This window comes from Rattus norvegicus, chromosome 2, assembly GCF_036323735.1.
Source record: "Rattus norvegicus strain BN/NHsdMcwi chromosome 2, GRCr8, whole genome shotgun sequence".
In the NCBI taxonomy this organism is placed as follows: domain Eukaryota; kingdom Metazoa; phylum Chordata; class Mammalia; order Rodentia; family Muridae; genus Rattus; species Rattus norvegicus.
In genome coordinates this window covers 16,252,602-16,272,444 of record NC_086020.1, presented here as the reverse complement: position 1 = coordinate 16,272,444, position 19,843 = coordinate 16,252,602, and the positions used below count along the sequence as shown (strand labels likewise).

General features: G+C 38.6%; 1 long non-coding RNA gene across 4 annotated transcripts in view; it reads left to right on the top strand.

Annotated features, from left to right (window-relative positions):
* Positions 1-19,843, top strand: part of LOC108349917 (uncharacterized) — a 40,622-nt gene that overhangs the window by 15,630 nt on the left and 5,149 nt on the right. The window contains exons 2-3 of one of the 4 annotated variants that reach the window (XR_005500477.2): positions 4,111-4,252; positions 5,666-5,788. This is a non-coding gene — a long non-coding RNA (uncharacterized LOC108349917). Of the gene's footprint in view, positions 1-4,110; positions 4,253-5,665; positions 10,734-10,773 lie in introns of those variants that run through there. The other 3 variants (XR_005500475.2, XR_005500478.2, XR_005500476.2) reach the window with 3 other exon arrangements.

Sequence of the window (19,843 nt, the reverse complement as noted above, 5' to 3'; positions counted from 1 at the left end):
AACATTTTCCTATTTTTTTGATTAAAATCAGTATATTTCTAAATGTAAAGAATAAGGTATATTTTGATTCGCTTGAAATGCTCCAAAACGTGTGACTTAGTTCAGCCAGCAAAACCAGTGTCTTAAACACTGCTAAGCAATCATGTGAGGCAAAGAAAAGTTAAAAGATACTTTCATCTTGAGAAAACAGGATCATTCCACAAAGTCTTTCATAATCGTGTTTGTTGTAAGATCATGCAATGGCTAATCCTGGTGGTCAGCACGGCACAAGTTGAAGAACTCCTTCCATCTGATTGTCCGTAGACATGTCTGTGGGCATTTTCCTGATGGCTCGTTCATACAGGAATCCACTGTGGGCAGTAACATCCCTACACAAATGGGTCTGGGCTACATAAAAAGGATAGATGAATGTGAGTGAGAGAAGAGGTCAGTAAGCATCACTCGGCTATGGTCTCTGTTTCAGTTTCTGCCTCAAGCTCCTACCTTGGGTTCTCAGCATGGCTTCCCTCAACAACAGGCTGTAACCTGTGAGATGAGCTAACCCCTTCTCTCCCCAGATTACATTGTGCTAGAAGCTTATCTTAGACCTTTTGGCCAACACCCTCTGCCTGGCCTACTTTCTGTTACTATAGATTAGTTCGAATTTCCTGCGATACAAAAATGTCAGTTTTTGTCACAGTAACACAATGCAAACTAAGACACACATCCAAAGATTTTTCTTTTCATTTCCTTCCGAGGGAATATAAGTAAAACACTCAGTCACTCAGTCAGACAGACAGACAGACCCAGACCGACAGAGTGGAAGTTTCCCTGTGGAGTGCTTATAGAAAAATAACATATTCTCTGCACATGTTTGCCTCAGATATATGTCTTGTAAATAAACCCGTTTTAATTGTTTCAACAAAATTGTGTTGGAATCGACATTAAACTCCGCATTAGCTTTTGAGTCTCTTCTGGAATAGAACATGACTACCTGAGTCCCATACCAAAGTCCTTTCATGGCTCAGTGTGAAGGACAGAGATGACTCCAGGTCACCGTTTGTTTTTTCTAATTGTATTACAGATAATTCCCTGTTTACTTATAATTAAGGTTTTGGATACAGAGCTTGAGTTAGATCAGTCCTCATCTTAAGGTGGGGAGAAACTGTGAGTTCCAGTCAAGATACGTGGGGGAAGACAATCGCTTTAATTCATATGTCAGTAAAGGAGAACTAACATCCAGTGAGGAGGATACTGATGTGTTTGGTGTTACCTGGAAGACAAATGTTTTCTGCTTTGACACATTGCGATTTCAATGTATTGCTCTGATTTTACAGTCATATTTATACTCAATTAACAGAAACATCCTGAAGACTATTTAGATCGAACTACTTATTAATTTTTTGAGTGCCCTCTCCTCATTTTGGCCAGAGGTGGTCCTCTCACACCCTAGAGTACCGAGCATAAGATCTGCAGTGGGAAAGAGTGCTGTTGAGAATGGTCATGGGTACCCTAGTGCTGAGATTCAGTGAACACTTGCATTTGAAGCTTTCTGCACACCTAGGACTATGTCCTCCTCTGCACGTGTTCCTTTTCCCCCCCAAAATGGAGTTTCCCCAACAGAAAGACAAAATCAGCTCCTCTCCTTTTGCTTTTCACTTTTCCCCTGCTTGGCTTTCTGTCTTTCTTCTCCCCCGCTTTTTTTGATTAAAAACATGATTTTATTGGAAAGCTAAAGAGCTATAAACCACTGTGTGATTGCAGCACAAACACCAGATTTGTCTGGTGTGACTCAGGCTCTAATTTGTTTGTTTGCTTTGTTTATTTTTTCAAAAAAAATCAGCTTAATAAACAGAGTCAGTGAATGGCTTCTAAATGAGCTAGGATATGGGATACTTGTCAACACCAAAAATTTTAACTTGAAAATGTGGGAAAAAAAAACAACTTGTCTTTTCAGAAGACACCTGAAAACATATTACTGGCCAAGACACTCATATAGTATCATTAAGTACTACCCACACACCTATTCTCCAAAACTATAGTCTTCCCTTGAGCCCTCACAGATCCATTAGTGTAAAGTCACTTTTTAATTTGCTGTTATAAGTAATTGCAATGGATTTATTAATTGATGCATGATATAATCATTATTAATTACTCTTAACTTCATAGCATTTCATATAATATGCTTCATAGCTCTTTAATATCTAGAGAGATAGAATTCAGAGTAAATCCCAAGGACAATGGACCCACAAAAGCAGCTATGAGCTGAATTAGAACAAAGAAATTGAAGTTTGTAGCACTTGAAAAGAAAAAACTAAATGGCTTCTCTAAAGACTCATGGTCATTGCATCAGGTCTACTTGCTTTAAATCAGGACAATAAACACAACCTCCAACCCCACATTATACATTGTCAATGTATAATGCACTAGTCAATGACAATGAGTATGTTTTTAAACCTGTGTAGATTGTAATGTTAGAGAAGATAAATACTATTATCTCTTATTGCTTATATTTTTTCAAAAAACTAAGATTTGGCAAATCTTCAGTTCCAAAGATTGATTTACATAGAGCTGATGTTGAGCAGAAAACAAAGCTTCCCTTTAATTATTAGAATAGTTTTGAATTTGCCCATCTGTATGTACTTGCTTTCCATAAAATTACATCATTTGCTGTATATTATTCATTGGTCACTGATTATTTTTGTAAGGTGTTTACTATTCTGTCATAGCCTCTCTCTCCCTCCCTCCCTCCCTACCTTCCCTCCCCCCCATCTCTGGTAAGCAGAACAACTTGCATAGATTCTTGTTTACACTAAATAAAAGTATAATATAAGGGGAAGCAATGTGGCCTAAAGAAATATCAAAAGCTAAGACAGATAGTTCAGTATGAGATAAAAATGAGTTCTTTACTTTAAGCTCCCTTAGAACGAAGTAGATAAAGAAAAGCTAAAAGTTACATAGAAGTCAACTTATTTCCTCCCTAGTCACTAACTAGCTTATTCAGTTATCACCCTCAGGTGATCGAATTACGGTTCAGTACTACACATACTAATACGGTACAACGTTTTAACATGTTATTCCTTTTCTGAGGCTCTTGGCCTCAAGAAGGATGCTGTTTCCATATGTTAAGCAACTGTGTGCCTGGTTTATTCAAAACGGTCTGGGTAGAACACGGGCTAACCCTTAACTACTTGCATGACAGAGGGAAGAACATTGCATCAGACTAGGAAATGTCACATAATTCTGTCTGTGAAAAATTAAAATGAAACAATAAAGTTTAGAAAATGAGGTGTTTTGACGAAGCTTACAAGGGCCTCTGCTGCCGCCGCCTCATTTGTCAGAAAACTTGATATCTCCTCTTTGCTTGCTGTTATCCAGCTTCTGACACTGCATGGATGACTCCTGGGAGTCAGAGTTTGTTGTTATCCATGACCAACCTTACTCTTCTCTCTGTATCCCAGTCTCTGTTGAGCATGGTCTGCCAGTCTCACCATGGAGCTCATCTCTTAACGTTGTGATCGGTCAACTCAGAAACAGAAGGGGAAATTTATATTTTATACTTAGCTGAGCAATTGAGGATTCACTTTAAAGCTGTTCCATAAAGTGGCCCAGGACTATATGGTTCAGAGTTGAGGGTACGGCAAAACCATAAAGGTGTGATGCTTCAAAGATACTGAAGAGAAACTAGACAGGATTTAATAGTTTTTGTGATGCTAAATTTACAGAATATGGGACAGAACTGGAGACAGAAAAACGCAGAGCTTTGCCCTCACAAAGAGAATAATTATATTTTATTATTTTATATTTTATCCTATTAAGAATTAAAAAACATACCTTATATGTGTTTGTAAAAAGGTTAAGTAAATTATTCTACCTCACACATCTGTCCTGTACCTATTATTTCTAAGTATTTGTGTTGAAGCTCTTTCCAGGGACCAATCTCTTGGGCAGGAAGAGAGATGCTCCTAAGAAAAGACAGGCAAGGAGTGAACACTCCTGCCCAGACTCACTCTGGTTCACTCTAAAGGTCAACCTCATGGTCACACCCACCTCACCTTTCCCCTTAAGTCGCAGTGACCACTGAGTGGCCCCACCAACCCTTGGGGCCCAACATTCTTCTGTTTTTCAAAGGTTAAGCAACAAAAGATATTTACAATGCCAAACTGTGATCCATTCTTGAGAGCTTCAGGAGCCAAGAAGATGACAAGGCCTGGTGGACCAGCGACAAAGAGATGCAACAAGGATATGTCTCTGGACAGGGATCATTTTCTGGGTAAAATTTTATAAGAGGACCAGGAAGAATAAATTCTGTTATAGGATTCTAATATATATATAAATATAATTATATATTAATATATTAGTATAAATATAGTAAATATATATTTAATGTTTACCACAAAATGAAGTAATGATGTAATGACAGGCATTTCTTATTATCTGAATCTAATACACACCTGAAAGTCTATGGGAAAGCACATTTTTATATTCAAGACAGGAAAAGTGGGGCAGCTGAGATACTGCAGTGGCCCCTGGTGCTTATTCCCAAGCCTGATGATTTGAGCTCAGTTCTCCAGACCTATCTGGTGGAAGGAAAGAAGTGACCCCAGAGATTGTCCTCTGACTCCCACATGCACAGTGCCACACATGTTCCTCCCCATTCCAGTTATAAATGATTAAATATAATAAAAATTGAAGCCAAACATTTTCATGGACACTCCCACATTTCTGGTACAGAAGAAATATATAATCATTGACTATCACAGAATTAATACTTAAAATGTGGGCTGGAGAATTGGTAAAGTTTCCTGCTGTCAAACCTCACTATCAGAGTTCAATCCCTGGAGTGGACATGAATGACAAAAATAACCAAGTATTTCAAGTAGTCTTCTGACCATCACACTCTACACACATGTACAAGCACACATGCACACACACAGACACATACTTACTCATACAAATACAGTAACACTTATATATGCATACATACATGTCAAAAACAATTTTAAAGTCAGAATGAATCAATCTTATTGGCTCTAGGGGCTACAAAATGGGTCTTTTAACCAACAGTACCAATCAATGCAGGAACAGCAGCAGCTTTAAATGGGGAACATGAGAGAACAATATCTTGTTGGTTAGTATATCATATTTCAGTTATGGATCCAAATGCCTAAGATAACTTTAATGATTATAAAAGTTTTTGTCTAGGTTTTTCGATTACTTCTATTTAAAGCATTTAGATATTCTTCAGCTTGATGGCATACAACGAACACATGTAGGAGCCAGCTCTGTCCCATAGATCATGTGTTTCTCCCATTCAATGTACTTCATTGAAATACAAGGAATATTATTACTCCATTTTATGGACAAGGCAAACTAGGCTTAACACGATGTCATTCTCCCCAAGTCCAACCCAGTGACTTTTAAATCCTGGGGTTTTTATAAAAGTGATTTCCCTTTGGTATGTTTTCAAACTTTAGCTGGTTCATATTTCTCTACAACTACATATTTATTTAGTTTAATAAGTGACCTTTCCCTGAGTATGCATACCTTTAAAATAGATTAATAAAAGCATTGTTAAGAGAATAACTATCATTAATTCTACCATGTAGACATGTTTCCTAACAAATAATTGTAAGTACTATTTTTATTTTTGCCATAGTAATTAACTTTATTTTTCTCTTCATAGGTTTTTCTTTATATACAGTGGTATTTTAAAAGGAATCATGAAGAATTAGGGAAGATGAAGGAAAAGAACAGTACACGTATCAGACAACTAGCTTTCAAATGCATGGAGAAGACCCTTGTGTGGGTGAGAGAGGGAAGAGAATGGGGAGGTGGATGGTGATTTCCAGGACCACGTCTTGCCCAAGGAGCACTGGGAACTTAATAACTCTTAGTTCATCTGTCATCGCTATGCTCTGCTAATGGCGAGATTAAATTGAAGCCACGCTGTCTTGAGTGCTTATGGTTTGCCAGACACAGTACTAACTTCCTTACTCACTGCCTCATGCTGTCCCTGCAGCGCATCTCCAGTTTGCAGAAAGAACTTAGGCTTTTAAACATTTGCCCAAGTTCAATGTCTGATAAGTGGAAAAGGGAGTAAGGAGTCAAAAGCAGCTTGTGCTTGTCCCCTCTTCTCAGTGAAGAAACCCGGGTAAGGTAAGGGATACAATCCAGGAACACAAGTGAGAGAAGAGCCTGAGGGGCCCTCAGGAGTCTCGGTATGGAACATCTTCTCATGGTTTCTACTGTCAGATTCCCCTTTGTCTTTTTGTTTCTTTGAATATATAAGTGGCATTTGACCTCTGGAATATGGTTTAACACCTGAGCCAACAGATCATTTCAGGAAATCCCATTGGAAAATGAGTTTAATGAGAGATCCATAACAGTGATATACAGTCAAAGAACAGTAGCCCCATGCTTTGCCGAGTGGTGACCAAACTAAGGTTTATTTTTCTTGTAACCATAACAACAGCATGATCAATGGAAGGAGAATGCTGTGGAAGTCCTCTAGTGAATTATTTTAAGTGAGAGAATCTTTACGAACATCAGCTGGCCAAGATTCCTATTCCTTGCAGCACTTGTCAGTCACACTTCCTTTGGAAGAAAGAATGTTACATTGCATTTAAAACTCAGCACTTGCAAATGGTCACCTCGTGGCTCAAATTTAAAGTTAAAAATGTATACTAACATTCTTTAAAAATAGTTTTGAATCGTTATTGATAATTTTATGTATGTAATTTACTTTAGTCATATTTACTCTGGAGCCTTTTTTCAATCCTCTTCCAGCCCCTTCTTCTATGGAGGCCCTTTGGCTTTCGTGGCTTTTGTGTTTTAAGGATTCGCTAATCTGGGTTTTTGCAAGACCATGGATGGTGAGTTGTTAGTTATTTTCAAGAGCAAAGGCAGTTTACTGGTGGCTCTAGCACTACTTTTCCTCAGCAATCATCAACTGTGAATGGTACCTCATGAGTCCCCACTACTCATGATGAAACCTTTGCTTTTCCTCTTTAATGCTTATTTAATTTGTGCTTATGTCTCTCTCTCTCTCTCTCTCTCTCTCACACACACACACACACACACACACACACACACACACACACAGAGAGAGAGAGAGAGAGAGAGGAGAGAGAGAGAGAGAGAGAGAGAGAGAGAGAGAGAGAGAGAGAGAGAGAGAGAGGTATGCAGGTACCTATAGAAACATTGGATCCCTGGGGACTAGAATTACAGGCTGTGGTGAGTCTCCCGACCTCCAACCTGAGTGCTAATAATCAAACTCAAACTCAGCCTTTGGAAGAGCACTCTTGACTCTCATGATGGATTATTGAGAGTTTCAGTCTTGTGTAGATCTTGTGCTGGTACCCACAGCTACTTTGAATTGACAGCTTGTCACTCCAGGAAGACAGAATTCTTTCTTGTCCTCTGGTTCTTACATTCCTTCCTTTGCCTCTTATGGAATGCCTTGAGCCTTGGAGGATATCATTATTTCCAATTTGCATTAGAAGAAAGTTAGATACAAAGAAGTTTTAAAATTTTGTAATCTTGGCTTCTGTTGATTGGGTTCCTGTGCTTGCCTCTTGCCATCAGGATCTCTTTGGTTTTAGCTTGTTTTCCTGTCTCTGACAGTGGCATGACCCTCTTGTAAGCCTGTGTGTCAGCACGTCTGTAGACCAATTTCTTTCAGCCAAATCTTGGTAGAGAGCACTGTGAGTCTCTGTTAACTCTGGGTGCAGGCAGAAGCCGGAAGGGACCTGTTCCAGACTGTTCTTGGATTTGTGTTTCCTGAGGCCTCCATTTGGTTAGCTTGGAGCAGAAGAGTTGGTCTTACCTCTGCTCTCAGTTGTGTCAGCACTCCTGGTTACTGGCTTTCTACTCTGGGTGCGTGCAGAAACCAGAAGGGTCCTGCCCCTGACTACTCCTAGGTTCCTGTGCCCAAAGGGTACAGATTGGCCTAGGTCGGGTTCTATTGGGCCAGGAATGTGAGAAGAAATAGTTGTCTCCTCTGACCTCTCAGGATTGTCTGCCCTTCTGAAAGTCCAGCTCTCTCCCCCTCGGGATTTCATACACAATCATGGATTTCTAACAGCTTACAGGTCCTGGAATAGAATTCCTTCCTGTGAAGTGGGTCTCCAATCCAGTCAGAAAGCAATTGGTCACCTTCATAATAGTAGTACTACTATTGCACCCAGGGACACTTCTTGCCTAGAAGGTCAGTACTGGAGCATGAAGACTCCATAACTTAGGAAGACCACTGATGTCATCTTTCAACAACCTGATTAACTCTTTCCATCATTATAAAGGCTAATCATCAGAGAGGAAGTTGTCATATCAGCTAGATATTTCTATCTCCCACTCCCAACGTGCACTTTCAGTAGCAGTCTTTCCATCAACCCTGGTTAGTGACCAAGAGCAATGGTGAAAGCGTAAAAACCTAGTCTTTTAGGCTGGTTAGTAAAAACCTAGTCTTTTAGGCTGGTTAGTAAAGCTGCTATAAAAAAGTAAAGATTTTCCTCAGCCAGTCATATAGAATGGAAATATTTTTGTATGTGTGTGCAAACATAGCCTTCCTTTGAAGCTTTATGTAAGTTATTGATTTTACTCAAAGATCTTTATTAGTCTGGTTACTCATAGACACATGTATACATAATTGTTGAGTCTGTATTTATTCTGTTAATAAATGTTTCAAAGCTATTGCTCTCTGGGGACTTCAAATAAAGAGATATTTATCTCTTTGGAATTTTAGGAACACCACAATTAAAATGAAACGCAATCAATAAAATATTAAAGCAGCTGTATTTGAAGACCAATTACTTAATGGTTAGATCCATATCTGTCATTCTCTAGCTTCCTCAAATCAATAAGTAGCAGAGTCAATGAGTTAACCAGCACATTAGAAACACCATATATATCTAACTGAGGGTTTGTTATTAATTCATACAAAGGTCATGACATCATTATCTGGTCACTAAAAAAATCTCTCCTTGACAGACTAGTTTGATACTTTGAAATCATTGAATACTATTTTTACCTCTTAGACAGCAGCATCATGGGCACCATGCTAGGGCAAACAGCAATTCTATAGATCTGTCCTTACTGTTCCTTTTTAACCAGGCCACTGGAGATCAGTGCCTCAGTTAGTGATACAGTGAACTTAGAGTCCAGGCTTCTAATTCTCAGGCCACCAAACTCCAGAACATCATAATACTGCATCCTACCTCAGACTCAGGTCCTGCAGGTACAGTGCAGTTCCTGAACCTGACATATGCCTCTTGTTTTAAATATGCAGCATGATGAGGGAATTAAGTAGGGTAAAGCAAGAGAATGCAGCAGCAGATCTAAATAAAAGCTATATCTCACAGTAGCTAATGCCATTGAATGACTCGAGACTAATTTTGTTAAAGGTGAGTTAACATCTTCTGAGAAGCAAGGTTCTAAAACATTTAACACCAGCTTTGCTCTCCCAGAAGGTTCTAACTCTAAGACAGATGGGTAGATTTACTTGGAGTTCTGGTGTGAGTAGAATTAGGAAACTGGAGGAGAGGCTCAGGGGGTTAGAGTTTGCTGCATAAATATGAGGGCCTGGATTCTAATCCTCTTAAGCCATGTACAAAGCAAGATGGAGTAATGTGCCTGTAATTCCAGCACTGTCGGAGGATGGCAATGATGGTGAGTATCCAGCAGGCCAGTCTTCTTGTCCACTCGGGTAAAAAATGATAAAGCAGGACACCTGACATCCTTCTCGAACTCCATGAATGTGTGTGTGTCTCTGTGTGTGTGTGTGTGTGTGTGTGTGTACTCTACACATACACATACATGTGCATGTACCACACACATTTATACACAAATTATAGTGGAAATACAGAGAAAAATTTCCCCACTAATTTTCCTTTGCTCTTTTCTAGGTAAGTCAACTTTAAATATCCTTTTTACTTCAAGTTGGAATGTGAAAAGATTCTAAGATTTAGTAATTTCTTTAATACTCACAGCTCTGCATGAAGGACAAAGTAAAGCTTTTGGACTAGAATTTATACAATATTTCTAATTGTGACTAACAAGATTATTGACTAGTACAATAGAAAAGGCTCTCCACTCCAGTTTTTGTTTAAAGTTTTATTTATTTATTTTTATGGGCATGAGTCTTTCACCTGCCTATATGTGTATCTACCACATGGATGCTTGGCACCTGTAACAGTCAGCAGAAGGCATCATGTCCCTTGGAGCTGGAGGTACAGTTGGGGGTGCTGTGAACTGAACTTAGGTCCTCTGCATGAACAGCATGTGCTCCAGCCCTTTTGTGTTGATTTCCACAAACTCATGTTCGACAGGTGCATATTCATATGAGTGAGAACAAGCTTTGAGTTACTAAAAAAAGCTGCATAAAAAATCAGAATGTTTTAACCTTGTCCAAGTGAGTTCTGCCTTTGTCTTTAGCTTCGACAAAGGTTTTCATTCAACTCATGTAAGGACAATATTTTCAGTGTGATTACTGTAAAGACACATGTCTTTACAGCAGCTGGGTCATGTGGACCAGTTGGATCCTCACTCCCACTCTTCCTCTTCACTACCTTTCTATGTTTCAGCAGGTTACTCAGAGCCGTGGAGGATGCAGCAGGGGCAGCTCTTGTTCCAAGATGTTTGTGTTTCTGTGCTTTGAGGCACCAGACAAGAGATAGACCCTTTTCTCCTTGTGTATCTGCAAGCATAATGACTATCTGCAGAGATGGAAACTTCCCTAGAAAGAGACCTTGGGCAGGGTAAGGGATGTGTACCAGTGTGTCTAGATCATTTTAGGAAGTACAGGCAGCAAATGTCACAGTTTAAAACTATCTTCTTTTCAGTTTTTTAAAGTCTAATTATATCAGGAAGAAAGTCTCAGTCTGTTCCTAACAAAGGGCTTTCGAACACTTTTATCTTCCTTTTTTTAAAGACTCTGAAGATGAGCCCCAGGCTCAGTGTCTTCAGCAGAAAACTATAGAGCTAGAGTTTAATAATATTGTATGGTTTTCATAAATTAAAAATTCAGATTACCATCATTTTAGGTGACAAATTTTTAATGGTAGTGATTCAAAACTTTCTTTTAAAACATACTTAGGTTAAAAAACAGAAAAGTGATTTAAAGCAAATATCAAGTAAAAGTGAATGTAGCACTGTATATACTGACATGGTGAAAATCACAAGACTAATAATGCTGGGAGAAGTAAATCAAATCTCCTCACTAGATGGATTGGACATCAGAAGCCCAGAGATGCAGGGAATTACAAAGTCAGGACTGCTACGCCCAGGTCACCATCAAGGCAGGGATGGTATCCACAGGCTTCTTTCCAAACGGATGTTAGACTTTCACTTGACAGTATAAACTATTGTCTTCAAAATGGTCTTTTCCTGTGAACAATATTCATTGAGTTCAACTTGTAAAACTATAAAGCTCTATCTTCATCCCCATGTGATGCTAAGGCTGACATGGCGAGGTTATTTAGAAGGAACCCCAGATATTGTAAAAACTCAACCAGATTTGTGGAATCTTAGTGAATGAGAAAGGAAATGGCAAGAAGCTGTCTAATATAAAATTTTATTCCAAGTTCAATGCTAAACAAGGGTTTATTCTATGCATCTTGAGTGTAGTTTGCCAAAATAAGTAGAAATGTGCTTTGCTTGAAAAATTTAAAGTTCTTAGAACTATTGCTCTTCAAAAATACACAGATTCATCAAAATACAAAATTGAATTTCTAGAAAGAGAAACATTTAAAAACAAAACATTGTTGCAAGTACTTAAAAATATAATGATGATTGGAGTTGATCTAGAGGATTTGTTTTGATTTTTATCTGTTTGTTTTGTATTTTATTGCAATAAAATTTTCAAAATGCTTGAGAAAGATGTAGATGCAGCTTGTCCTGTCCAAGGGTTCACAGCTTCCTAAGTCACTGGTCATTCCAACCATATTAGCAGAACAATAACTAGACTGTTGATTAAAAAAAATTAATGCTCAGAGCTAGGGGAAGGGGAGGGGAAGGGGAAGGAGGTTAGGAAGAGGGGGAAGGGGAGGAGGAGAGAGAGGTATTAGGAATTGGGCATAGAGTCTGGCATTTGTTAGAAAACAGCTCTGACATTTCTGTTTCTGAGACTGACATTCTGACTGCAGTTAGTCCTCAGGTCTATCTTTCCATGCAGTCAGAAATGATTTTGGGTCACTGTGGAGCCTCTGTCAAGCAGGAAAGAGATGCCTCTGTTCTTTCTTTTCTGATTTTCTTCTGTCCGTTTATGAACAAATCTATTTCTGAGGCTGACCATTCACACATCCATGAAAAGCATTGCCATTGGAAATCATCTGTGAGCCATTTTCAAATGGAATTCACCCCTTTATCCCCTTTGCCCCACTTATGAGGTACCTATGCACCCAGAACCATCATGTCATCCAGTCCATATCATTCAAGAGCCTAATGTTGGAAAATGTCTATTCATAATCTCCCTGAAGAGAGTTGGTAGAGTAGTAAAGGTATGTGTGTGAAGATGGTATAGTGCCTCTTCAACAATTCATACATATATATGTGTACCATGTAAGAGTCTGATATTCATAGAGGCCAGAAGAGGCTGTCATATCTCCTGAAACTGGAGTTATAGGTATCTGTAAGCTACCTGATGTAGGCACTGAGAACTGAATCCAGGTCCTAAGCAAGAACAGAAAGTGTTCTTAACCTCTGAGCCTGTGTGAACTAATTTATTTATGTGAGCCATTTGAGAATTATTTGTTTGGTTTTTGGTGTCTATTTGTTTTGTTGTTTTAGATAAATATTTCTTAGGTACATCTAACTAGACTCAAACTCATTTTGTAGCCCAGAATGACCTAAAACTTCTTCAGAATTTTTGCTTTAGCCTCTTGGGTGGTAGGCATGTACTGTCATACCCCATTGTGAGGACCTTATTCTTGCTAAGAAATTTCAACTGCTTTGTTTATATTGCAAATCTCTCCGTTTCATCAGTGAAGAATCAGCCACAAAGAGCTACTTACTTCCTATGAACAAGTTACCACATGGTTTTATCATAGGTGGAATAGAATACTAGACTCAGTTTCCCAGTTGAGCATTTTACTTCAATTATTCCTACAAGTATCGTCGTCCCAGTTTTTCCTTTTCTAGATGGTTTGGATTGTTGTCTTGGACTGCTGATCTTGCTCTTTTATAGAGAACATTACAATGATCCCACATTCTAAGAGAACAAGCACAGTGAGAGAGAGGAAAATCATGTAGCTTTATTTGATAGAAAAGTCTACTGTGTTAGTAATATAAGATATGATTTGTTTGGTTAAAAATGTCTTTGATACCAGATTTTTCTGGCTCAGTGACTCTTCATCTCATGGGGCTCCTCTGTCACTGCTCTACTTACCAAATATGGAACATGTGATTCAGTTAAGTGAAACTTCTTGTCAGTCTTTCCCCCTGCTCTTTGTAACACATATACACTTTTGTTCTTTACTAAGTCACAGACATAAACTCCATTATACATAAGTAGAGAGACTTAAATGATTTTCAAAGGTAGTCACTATCACTATGTAACTTTAAGAGCATATTAGCAAAAATTAAGCATTTTAGAGATATGCTAACTGAAAATGCTGCAGGATCCTTTGGTTTTCCCACATTTTCTGGAGGAGATGGCCAGGAATGTAGTCAGTTTTAATGTTGACCTCTTGGTCCCACAATCATCAAGGAAGGAATGAAGAGCTTAGAATTGTTGGGTCAAGGTTTTAGTAAGACAGATTTTGTATATTTTCTCTTCTTTATTAAAAATACAAATGGATAACTATAGTCAAATAAATGTATTGCCAAGAGAATTAAATAGGCTTTAATGATAATGTGTTTAATTTTTGCTCATTCTGAGAGGAGAAGGGTATAACCTCTGACTGAGAGCAAAGGGGAAATTTCTTTCTTTCACCCTTTCATGAATCATGGCTCTTTTTAATAATAACAATGAATATCAAATTTTAAAATGGCTAATATTTACAGGGAGATCCATCTGAAATTTCTGAGAGATGGCTGTACTCATTATTAATCATTTACATTCAATATAAATCTGAGTACCTAACATATCCTAGTTAGATACTCAGCTCTATGTTAGATATTTAAGATGAATATGACACAAGCAAAAGGCCAAAGGAACTACGTGATAGAAGAGTTAATTACAAGCACATGTTTAACTAAGATGCCATGGGAGAGGTTACAATGGATATAGTCCCGGACAATTGTCATGTGGAAAAGACTAGAAGAGCAGTTCAGAGATAGAACAATTATTCCATGATACAAAAGTGTGAAGGTTGTAAGTCTTACATGGATGAGATAGATACCTGAAAATATTTTAAGATAAATTACAACTGGTTTGGGTTCTTAAAACCTTTACATTTGAAGTCAACTCTTGTCAAAGTCTTTTTCTTTTAAGTGTTGTTCATTAAGGAATTTAGTTTGTCATGACAGTGATAATGTTAACTGTATTTACTTCATAAGTATTTTAATTACCATTTACATGTGGTTTCCACAGCATTTTCCTTAATCTCTGGTGAGCCAGAAAACTGTCAGTAAAGAACTAATCTGCCAAAGAACTGAAGGGTAACAGATCACTTACAGTCTCCTGAAACAGAGAATGGAGATTCATGCCAGATCAAATTATAAGATATTTGAACATTAATACAGGTGTCATTACAAACCTTTCTGGAATTAGTTAGCAAAACCTAACATTAGGGAGTCTAAACCTTGTGATGAAGGCAGCGATATAGTGATACAGAGTGGAGGTCAGAGCCCTATGTTTGTTTATTTTTATTTTGGTGCTGACCATTAAACCCACACCTTTGTACACTCTAGGCAAGGTCTCTGCCTCCTCAACCTAAGTCATTTGCAAGTGCAGGAGAGTGAGATTATCTTAAAAAGAACTTTTGCATCAGAAGACATTTTCACATGATGTGAAATGGTTGCACATTTATGATCACAAACATAATTACTGTTACTTATGGAAATAATTTTACATATATAATAAAGAATCACCATCTAGCACATAATCCACATCAAGTGCCCCCATGTGTTCATCCAGACAGACTTCTCTGAGACAAACTCTAAGGTGGTGGGGAAGAAAGAAAGGAAATAGAAGAGAGAAGTAAAGGAAAGAAGAAAAAGGAAAATGAAGGAGGGATAAAGGGTGTGAAGGAAAGAGAGAGAAGAAGGAAAGAAGTTTTGCTTTACCTGTCCCTCCTTTAAATTGTGAATAGTCTGTCCATCTGCCAAAACAAAACCTAAGAAATGTCATGATCAATGCTTACTTTGGAAGGGTGAGTAGCAGTAAAAATAATTGAGGGTAAAACTGAAGAACAACCATTGCGGTGGCAATCACACCTTGTGTTATCATGTGACAGTGACCACCTTTCAAATATGCAAACTTTTACTTTCCATGGAATGCAGAATTAAGCCACATATCATCTGTTGTAAAAATGCTAAGATGTCATGGACATAGCTGTTTATGAACATATTCAAAAAATAGTTGAATTCTCAATTCATTTGGATGAAGTTGAAAAATTAATTGCTGACTCTTCCTAATTCAGCAAAATAACTTTCTAATTCTTCAAAATTAGTTTTTCAGTCTTTTTTTGGGGGGGGAGTGGTTTTTGTTTGTTTGTTTGTTTTGGTTTTTGGGGTTTTTTTTGGACAGGATTTCTCTGTGTAGCACTGGTTGTCCTGGAACTGACTTTGTAGATCAAGCTTTCCTAGAACTCATCAAGACCCACATGCTTCTGCCTCCCGAGTGCTAGGATTAAAGGAATGTGCCACCACCCAGCCCCACAATTAGTATTCTTTTTTTATTATATATAATTATACAATACATTTATTGTATATATTATTTATTGTATTTTATTTATTTATTTGAGCATGCTGTAGCTGTCTTCAGACACACCAGAAGAGGGCATCAGATCCCATTACAGATGGTTGTGAGCCACCATGTGGTTGCTGGGAATTGAACTCAGGACCTCTGAAAGAGCAGACAGTGCTCTTAACTATTGGGACATTTCCCCAGCTAATGGAAGTTGTCACTATATTGGCTACTTTTATGTCAACACAATCTAAAGATGAAAGAGAAATCAAAAAGAGAGAAACTCAACTGAGAAAATGCCCCCAAGAGATTGGCCTGTAGGTAAGTCCGAAGTACATTTTCTTGACGCTTGATTGATATGGGAGGGCTGCCACTCCTAGGCAGGTAGTCCTGGGTGCTATCAGAAAGCAGGCTGAGTGAGCCATGGGAGTAAGCCAGTAAGCAGCACCCCTCTATGGCCTCAGTTCTTGCTTTGAGTGCCTACCCTGACTTCTTTCGGTGATAGACTGTGATCTGAGATTGCTAAGCTAAAACAAATCTTATCCTCCCCCAGTTGTTTATGGTCATGGTGTTTGTCACAGCAATAAAAACCCTAAGACAGGCTCTAAGAGTTCTTGGATTACTTTTGATATCCACTTTCCCAGTGTACTTTGTGTTAGTGTTTTTCATTTTTTTTTTTAGGAAAAAGTCATCTGTGCTCTGTAAGTAGAAAGTTTATAATTTTTAGTAGTGTAAGACAAAAAGTGCAACTACAGGACAAGGTAAACAAACAAACACCTCGAGGCTAATATGTTCACATGTCATTTATTATGTTGTCTAAGATTTTTTCCCCTCAATATTCATGTGTTGAAGTCCTGGCCCCTAGTATGATGCCTTTGAGTTTGTGGCCTTTTGTGAGTTAGCTAGGTCAGTGAGGTATGTCTCTCAAAACAAAATTAGTAGTTTTGTAAGAAAATAGCCCACTGGTACAATACTGAAGTTGGATAACTGATCTAGTCTTAGATTGGATTTGAAGCTTTCTTCATAGATAGGAATCCATACCTGGGATTTTAAACACATTCATAAATCAAAGCATAGAGAGGCCATTGGTCCCTGGTGGTAACTGTCCTGTTATTAAGCTAAACTTACATGGCCCCAAACTTTATTCTAAATATTTATGTTCAGACTCTATATACAATGCTACTCCCATGTTTAATCAAAGAAGCTTGTTATTGCAACAAACCAGTAAAAAGCAAAAGACTCATAGCTGCTCAAGGTAATGAGAACGAGTGACATCAGAATGCTCAGTCCTAAACAGGATATTTTTGCCACTACCTGTAGAGCTTAGGGGACACTTCACAAGAAGCATCATATGAATGAATACAAAGGCTAGAAGATAGGGAGAAGGGTGCATAATAGCACCATGGTCTTCTAAATGAGAATGGCTCCTTAGACTCCTGTGTTTGGATGCCCAGGTGGAACTGTTTTGGAAGGATTAGGACATGTAGCATTGTTGAAGGGAGTGTGTCACTGGGGATGTGCTTTGGGGTTTCAAATGGCCATTCCTCCGTTGGCGCTTTCTGCTTCCTTCCTGTGGATGCAGCTTTCTGGTTCCTTCCTGTGGATGCAGCTTTCTGCTTCCTACCTGTGGATGCAGATGTAAGCTCTCAGCTACTGCTCCAGTGCCATGCCTTACTGCCTGCTGTCATGCTTCTCACCGTGATGGGCATGGACTTTATCCCTGAAACTGTAAGCACAAATAAATATTTTCTTTGTAAGTTTCCTTGGTCATGACTTATAACAGCAATTGAAAAGTACTTAATTCAGGGCAGGACAAAGCCACTGTAAACAAAGTTTCAATGTAACTGCAGTTGCCTGAACTGTACTCACATAAAACTGGGCCTCCCAACTGCCATCCAGGGACCAAGGAGGAACTCAGGGAGCCCTACCCCTTCTAGCTGAACTATTAGCTACTGACAGATTCTATGGTAGGGACAATTACTATATTCAGTTCTGTACCCAAGAGTGAACCCTCCAGACTCCAATGAATAGTTAGTTCCAAACCTGTGACCTTATATATTTTGTTAAAATCAATGGGTCACAAAACAAACACGAAGACATGAGTTTGGAAAGAAACTTACAGAGGGAGAATGATGGGGACAGGGGAAAACAAAACAGGGATCAAGGACAGAATGCACTATATACATGTATGGAATTATCAGAAAACAACGTAAAAAAAAAGTGGACATATGGGCAAGAAGAGGGGAAACAGGAGGAATGGAAAAGGAGGAAGGATGGACCAGAGAGAGGAGGAAGAACAGGAGGGTAGAAGAGAAGGATGAGGGATGGAAATGGAAGAGAAGGGATGGAAGTGAATGGAAGAGGAGGGGGAGAAAGGACTGGGGGAGGAGGAAAAGGTGATGACGGATAGCTCCTGTTTTACATTCCCATAACAAGGAAAAGCCATGGGATAGTGAGGAAGTGACAGTATCTAAACCAGGAAGAGAGCCCCACCCCCAGCAAAAACGTAAATTATTTGTCACTTAAAGCACTTCTCCAGCTTCCAGAGGTGAGGAAAAAAATGTTGTTCAAGCCAGCTAGACTGTCGTGTTTTCTAATGACAGCTTGAGCAGACGAATGGACTCAGAACTTTCGTTTCTTTCTGGAAAGCACAGAAAGTTGTGCCTTTTATTTTTGTCTGCTCTACTCAGCATTCCAGACATACACAAGCTCTATAAGACATGTTAAATCATTTTTTTTGGATTACTCTTCAAGAAACCTGAAATGAGTTTGGTTTTTCTATGACTACCTGGCAAATAATATGCAATAGAAGGTAAGTCCGCCTCATTTAAAAATTTCAATTTCCCCCAGAGAACACACATTGCAATTTACTCCTCCCCATATCAAGGTTTGTCATCACTGCAACAGATTCTAGTTTGAACAGGTGCATAAATCTCTCTCTCTCTCTCTCTCTCTCTCTCTCTCTCTCTCTCTCTCTCTCTCCTCTCACCCTCTTCCTATTTCTCACTCTCTCTCTTCCCCCTTTCTTTCTCTCTCCATTTATTTCCAAATTTTGTTATTATTACTGACACTGGCAGGAATTCCTATTTTAAAATACGACAAAGTAAATTGAGGGATTATTATATTTTACTTCGTTTAAAATCGTACACAAGAGGTAGCTGATTTGACAGTACAGTGGTGATATAGACTAGATTTCCTATCTAGCAAGAGAATCTATAGCATGACGAAGGTACAAGGAATGGAACGATCAGGTCCTATGTGTAACGCCATTTGGAGGGGTATTCTATAGGACCCATGAGCCATTGTTCGAAATCCTGTGCAAACATTTCTTCCTTCATCTGCACCTTCCCTAAGTTTATCTATGCTTAGCTCCAAAATACAGCTTTGCTTTATTTTATGAACTGATAGCAACTGAACGAGTCTAGCTTTTTAAATAAAAAAAATAAATTAAAATAACTTGGTGTACTCTTCTCCCAAGCTCTTAATTTTTATATTTCTATAACCATTATGCAGATAAGAGAATATTCTCATCATTCGCTTCTGAAAAATTCTTTTCATATCTAATACATTTAATAAACAAATTTGAATCATAGTTACAGTTCTAGAACATCAAGCAACTTTGAGGTCCACTACGTACTTGCAAATAAAATTGTAGCTTTATTTGTTGAAAAGTTTTATTCTTTGAAGACAAACATTTTACTTACATTAAATAGGGAAGAAGTGTGCCACCATGGAAAACAAGGATGGAGAAAAAAAACTGCTTGAGTCTGAGCCCTAACTCCTCCAACTTACTACACATCTTCCTGTGACGTGTCTTGAGAGAGGCTCAGTGTTTTGGGATGTGCGTTGAGAGGGTCATAGTGTCCTCCTGTGAAATGTGTTCAGAGGGGCATAGTGTCTTTCTGTAACACATGGTGACGGGGACACAGTGACAGAAAGCTGTGACAGGTGTTGATGGGGCTACAGTGTCCTGTGACACATGTTAAGAGGAAGTCAGTGTCCTCTTTCACCACATGAGTT